Consider the following 7458-nt stretch of genomic DNA (forward strand, 5'->3'; position numbering starts at 1 on the left):
TTATGCTGAAAACCTCTCAAATTGATCATCTCGACTCTAAGATTCATAGACATGAAAAAAAAGAGGGATTTTTAGTCCTAAAAATAGTTCATCTTCTAACACATTATCTTGACCGTCTATTTTCAAGTGTTTATAGATCTGCTTGATTGTCATCATTTTTGAAGTTTTAAATCTTATAATTAGGGGTAACAATAGATTTTTATATCATCGCTAATATTAGCAGCACCAAAAATGTATTTTCAACTTAGTTTTGAGGTCACAATTATTCTTGTCTTTTAAATTTTAAAATGGGTGGTTGTAAGAGTGTTATTAAATAGATACAAAGTTCAAAAAAAAAGAAAGAATTTTATAAGTCAACCCATGCCATCCAATGTGATATCTAATGGATGAGAATGAAAGTGAATACGTCCAAAAGATAAATGGTATATTTGAAGAAAATCCAAAACATAAATCAGGTATCGCTAATTCTTAGAGTTTGGGGGCATTTTCGTACTTTCACATTCATTGTGGTGGGTCCACATTGTACCATTAGCAGGCAAACACATTCAACGTCTTGGCTGATGCCACATGGACCAACCAGCCCTTTTAGGGTACAAGTTGCTTCTATTAAGATAAATAAAAACATTAGAAAAGGGCCGGTCCTTTCTAAAATCCTGTTGCCTTAGTCGACCAGATGTCGGGAAATAATAGATGTCGGGAAATAATAATATATCGACAAACTAAAATATTAATAATAAATTGGTTTTGTTTCAAAAAATTAGTGGAAAAAATTGGATAAAAAATATAGATCACTAATCAATAAGGTAAGTTATAAAATCATGAATATTTTGAATTTGAATAAAAAAATGGAGTAAAAAAATCAGATATGTAAATATGACATTATATTGGATAATAATTTGCAACTGTTTTATAGATACATTAAATCCATTGAAACATAATTTTATAGCATTACCTAGTGTCATTAGTAAGGAAAAAATTTATATAAGGTCGCAACCTTAAAAGGTAGAAATAAGAATGCACCACAGAAATCTATCGAAAAATGTTGTTTTAATGCTGAAAAACTTTCTAATGGATCATCTTGACATCGAGATGTAAAAAATAAAAAATATATTTTTAGCCTCAGAAATAGTACATCTTGTAATACTTTATCTAGAACGTCCATTTTCAAGGTTTTCATATGTTTATAGATGTACTTGATTTTAACTATTGTTGGAGTTTAAAATTCTATGAGATATGAAAATAGATTTTCAAATAATCCTAAGAATTTTGTGTACCAAAATTAATGATAAAATTTAGAGATGTGCCTTAATTGGATGGTTTAAGGTTGTAACCTCATAGAAACCTCACCCATAAAGTAATACTTGACAATTTATTGTCTAAACTTCCAAGAAATCTATCCACAATGCTTATTCTACTGTTGTAACACAAACATATCATATATTTATTAGGAGCATAAAACAATAACAATAATATTAAATATGAGAACTACATCAGTAAATAATAAGAATTGTAAACTAATGTATATATTATTGTTCAAAGAAAAAAAAAAAAAAAAATTCAATATAGAATTGCAGTTAACTAAAACTAAAAACAAATACCCAAATATGTAAAATAGTGGTCCATCTGAAATACTATATTGTATATATTAATGAACTTCAAAAATAAAAATAAAAATATGAAATCAGACTTCTCTATGTATAAAGAAAGCAACAAAATGCTTAAGCAAATTCAAATCTCACTGAATTCCTAAATGCCTAAATCTTTAGTCTCAATGAATTTTTCTCTTGCTCCTTATAAGGATACTCTAGGTTTAAATAAAAAATAATATCTTTTATTAGGTTACTCTTCTTCTAATTATACTTATTATTTTGATACATATGATTGTTTCGAAAACAAATAAACAAATATGCAAAATAGTGGTCCATCCAAAATAATATGTTGTATACACTAATGAAATTAAAAAAATAAAAAATAAAAATATGAAACCAAACGTCTCTATGTATAAAGAAAGCAACAAAATGCTTAAACAAATTCAAATCTCACTCCTATATGCCTAAATCTTTAGTATCATTGAATATTTCTTTTGCTCTTTATAAGGACGCTTTAGGTTTAAAAAAAAAAAGATTTTTTATTGGCTACTCTTCTTCTAACTGTACTTATTATTTTGATACATATGATTGTTTTGATATCGTTTTTTATGTTTTTTTAGAATATATTACTTGGATTTATTCGTATACTTTTTTAAAAGGAACTTATTGGTGAAATTTTGTATGGAATTGTTTTGTTAAATTAAATTTTTTAATTTACTCCCACTGTTAAAATTCAATAATATTAAGTTAATAAAAAAATAAAGTTATAGGGTAGAGGTTTTTTTAAAACATTTTTTTGAAAAAAGATAAAATATGGATTTATATCAGTTCCATTAGAAAAACATGATTTTTTGAAGATCTTTTGAAAAAATGAGGAGTTCTTATCGAATTTCAAAACATCGAAGATTTTTTGAAAAAATCAGAAAATATTTCCCTTTTTAAAACGGTTTACAACCAATACAACATATGATGTTTTTCAAAGTATCGCATGTAACCAGATTTAAATTATATGAGTTTCTCGTATTTCAAAATCTAAGTGTCATGCCAATATACATTGACCAATATTTTCACAAAGGAAGCAAACACTTGACCATATTTGGATGATTTTAAATGGGGGACACGGTTGCAGCCTTATTTGCTTTTTGGATAAAAATAGTAGCGCAAGATGTACGCTAAACTGTTGTGATATATAATGTCGGGAAGAGGCCTAGATTGGAAATATTGGCCTTTTTGATAGCTGTCTCTTAGTTTCCCCCCCTCCCGTTCTACCGGTAAATAGGTGAGAGGTGTCTTGGTTTTTTTTTTTGGCTTTGAAAGGCTATAAGAACATGTAAAAATTATGATTATAATGATGTTGTAATCTAGCGGGAGTGTGATCTATGTGGGACTAGAGAGCATATTTTATAATGTTGGGTTTATGTGGCCTTTAAAGGCCTTATGAGTGTGTAATGAAAAATATTTATTATAGTAGAACATAAACTCAATGGGAGTATGGTCCCTCGAAGACCATACTAAACAAATGATATTTATGGATATCGGACTGTGCTTGACGATCTAGACCAGTCGGTTGGAAACCCAAGGTACCTGGGCATAAAAATAAACCGAGAAGGGTTTTTGGGCTAGCCCTTGATGAGGTCGGAGCTATGCCTAGATGAGTGAGCCGAGGGATTGTGTGACCCTTGTGTGTGATGGTAGGCTTACAGAGACGGGGGTCAAAACCTCATCCATGTTCTATCACACGGTATGTATATAGATAGATCGTTTGTGAAAGCTAGATATCCAACTTTGGGTGAAGCATATGCATGTGCGAGAGACACCCCTATACGCCATAGAGTTGTGGTCGCATTAGGTCGTAGTGACCTTGACTTGTCTCTAGGGGATGACCTGTAATCCACAGACGGGAATTGAGACTCTTTGGCTTATCGACCAGACTTTGGTGACCCGCTAATGAGCCCCTACTTAGACTGTGGGTCATGGGAAACACTGGGTCGGCTCGATAACAAGTGTGGTCTGTAGTCCACAGTTGAAGGTGGAGTACCCCGTGATTGTTGATTGAATTCCTAAACATATGGATCCACTTTCCATCTTATTAATTTAATTGTGTTTATTTTATTATTAAATTATTTTAGATTTATTATTTCAATTTTTTATAAGTCATTTGATATTTTATTTCTTATTTTTGAACTTATAAAAAATGAAGTTATTAATTTACAAAGTTATAATGTTTTAAAATTCATTTTGTTTAATTTTAAAATATTTATTAAAAAAATATATAGGGGCACATAGTGCACATGGGCCCACCATGTGGGTATTAGGTGGGCCCCCACATACCATACATGGGTGGCACGCCCCACCCTTGGATACCTTCTCTTGTTGCTTTGTCTTCAAGTCTATTAACTATGGTAACTATATCTTGTAGCATACGGTCAAATATTGATTAGAAAATATTGACCATATCTCATCTTGATTATTGAAAGAATATCTTGACTTGATATTATTGAAATATTCTTATGAAAAATATGAGATGGAATATACAATTTATGGTATGCACTATATCTTTGATGGATTTAATTTATTTAAATATTTTGATGGGAAAATAGTTTAAGAAAATGGGGATAATAGTTCATGCACCTTCTATAATATTGATGGCCCATCTATAGAATGGATGGCTCAGATCTCTCACCCCACAAGTCACCTTGATCAACGGTCCATATTCAATCTTAAGAAAGAGACAAATTATGGGAAACCCTAAAGAAATCCTAGACTTAAAATTCACTATAAATAGGGGTGCTCTCCCCCACATCTCTACACACCTCTCTCTCCCATCTTTATCTCTCTTCCCTTGGGGTTATGCCTCTCTCTCTCTACTTTCTCTCCTAAAAAGACCCTAAGGGGCACGCCCCAACATGGAGACTCTTTTTCCGAAAAAGACCTTAGGGGGCATGCCCCAACATAGAGCCTAATTATTTTGGAGTTAGCGTTTGTAGAGATTTAAAGGTGGTTACCTAGTTTGATTGAAATTAGCTTTCCCGGTTCGAGATTGAAGCTAGATCGCTGATCCGGCACCATTAGATGTGGTGACTCGATATGGGATGTAAAAAGCCCGATTGAGGTAATCTCCGACATCTTTTCTTTTAATTGTTTGTTCTTTTATTTTATATTCTCGAGTACATTATTAGGTTGTATGAATGACATCAAGTAGTTGAGATTTATTTTATTGATGTGTTATTTATATTTTTGGAATTTCTATTGTTTGTAAGAAGACTATCTGTGAATGATCTTTTTGCCAAAATTATAAGGGGTTATTATTATTATTATTTTTTTAAAAAAATTGTATTTCCCCGGCAAAAGATTATATAGGTATTTCTTTCATATAATACTTGTTGACTCACGTGAGTTTAATGATTTAAGCTTTGGAATGGAGTCCAAAACCTTTTAGTCAAGGGCATAAAGCACAACCCTAGAGGGTCTACAAGGTTAGGAGAGAAGCGCATGGTATAAGGCACAACCATTTAGCCTAGGCAAAAAGGTCGTTGTGTAGGTCGAAGAGATGTCCAGGGTGGTTTTAGCCAAGACGTAGCCGATCTCCTATGTATGGTTTGTGACTTGCCAGGGCAAGAGCTAAATCCTCAATATTACCACCACACGACATATGCGTATGATAGCAAAATTTATGGGAAACGACAAGTGAGGGCAGTGCATGTACATGTGCTAAATGACCAGTGAGGGTAGTTCATGTACATATGCTAAAAGAAAGGACCTCTTGTACAATTGTGATAATGTGCATATGTTCATTTGGGATATGAATTGTCCTTCGGAGGAACATGTAACCCACACACTAGTCTTCTATTTTCGCTATGTATTAGCCAAACTTGTATGGATGAATCATAAGCTCCTATTTCATGGTTCTATTGGATTGGTCTAAGATGATAGTCTGAGGAACATGGAAACTAGCATGATTGGAGTGCTTTAGTAATTTGCATATTCCTAACCCAATTATCTTCTAAATATGTTTATTTATGTTTTAAATAATTTTTAGATCAGGAAATTTAGAATGTATTATATATTTTTATTTTGGATCATGAATTTTTAAATCAAAATGGATATTTTTCAGCATTAAAAATACATACGCATTTTAAAAAAGGGGTTATGTTATGGTGCCTGTTTGTGTCTGATTGTGTGTGTATGCGGGTGTGTTGGCTTTTTGCCTAGGAGAAATTTAGTCTAAATATGGATAGGCAAGAAAATAAAATTCACACCAGAAACATGCAACCAAAGAAACAGCTTTTATTAATGGAAGCCATAATCACAGGGTGGGAACCCTTACCTCGGATTTGAAAGGATTCAAACTCTACGGGGGCGAGTTGCCCAAAACCTATTAGACCACTGGCTTGTTGGATACCCGTCGAGACCCATGCTCACGACGACGACTACGGTGGAAATATTATGAGATTACGAAAGGGTTTATTTTTTCTCAAGAGGGCGAATGGCCACACCCTCTCTATGCTGGGGTTTTAAGCTCTGGGATAAATTTTCTCCATGAAAGGGTAAATAGCCGGACCCTCTCTATACCAAAGTTCCAAGCTTAGGGGAGGCATACCCTACAACAGTTTTGCCTAAGACGCTTTTGGGAAACGAGCAACCTCGTCTATGTAGGTTAGGTTGGCCAAGCTTGCTTGGGGTCAATGCATGAGGGAGTATTTTTTTTTTTTGGGGGGATTTTCTCTTTTTAGGAGTTTTTTCTCACTAAAAATTCTTAGGGAGCTCTAAATTTTCGAAAGAAAAATTTAAAAGTGAACGATGTGAACTAGTACGGTCTATACAGTTTTATAATTTTCTTTTATTATACTAGCTAAAACATTTACTTATGTCTCCAAATGCTACAACAAATAAATGAAAGGAAATATGATAGATGCATTTTCACTTGCTTTCGCTTTCAAAATTCTTTATTACATAATAAAAAACTACCTCAATTGAAATTTAGGAACATAAAACAAGTATATGTGCCAAAACATTACTTCTAATAGACTTTGCACACCTCACACCAGATCTCCTCCACCGATGGTGTACGGGATCTAGGTCTTTCTTCAATCTCAGCAAATGGAAAGTAATGCCAAGACCCTTATTTGATTTTAGAGAGCATGCACACACACACACATATATATATATATATATATATATATATATATATATATATATATATATATATATATAGGAAAAAAAAGGCCACTCCGCAATGCCTATAAGTGAAAATGAACAATGTTTTTGCCCATAGGCTCGGCGCCTTCTGAATTTTTCCGACGGCATGGATAAATTGACCACACCGGACATCCTATGTCTATTGTGGTATCGCAATGAACGTAGCATGTCCGGTACGATCGATTTCTCACTCAAAAAACACGAGAAATCACAACTGCTCTATACGAGCCGCTGCGAGTAAAACATTATTCATTTTTGTTTTTAACAGTATCATACTAATTTAGCACTGGAAATAAGGAAGGTTGCCTCTACTCTTTTTTTTTTTTTTTTCTTGGGTTTTTTACTTTTGAGATAGCCCTTTTTGAATGTTGTCCTTCGTCCACTTTTTGAAGCCTTTGCTCGCCACTTTCCATTTATCCCCCCGCATTTGATATGATTGGACAACGGGGCCAAAGGACGATGGAGGGCAAAAGAATCCGAGGAGACAAATTCCAAGTTACAAATTGTCAAATGCAAAGAATAAAATGGCCTCGCTCTCTTCCAAATTATTTCTCATATACGCATTATGTTGCTTTACTTACCATCACCTATTGGACGGATTCAGTGTTCCATCACAAAAGAAGCATCAATAGGAAAATGAAAATAGACATACAAGATTATGAGGTCTTCA

Source organism: Amborella trichopoda, chromosome 6 (assembly GCF_054954075.1).
Source record: "Amborella trichopoda isolate Santa Cruz 75 chromosome 6, AtrichopodaSantaCruz75HAP2 v2.0, whole genome shotgun sequence".
In the NCBI taxonomy this organism is placed as follows: Eukaryota; Viridiplantae; Streptophyta; class Magnoliopsida; order Amborellales; family Amborellaceae; genus Amborella; species Amborella trichopoda.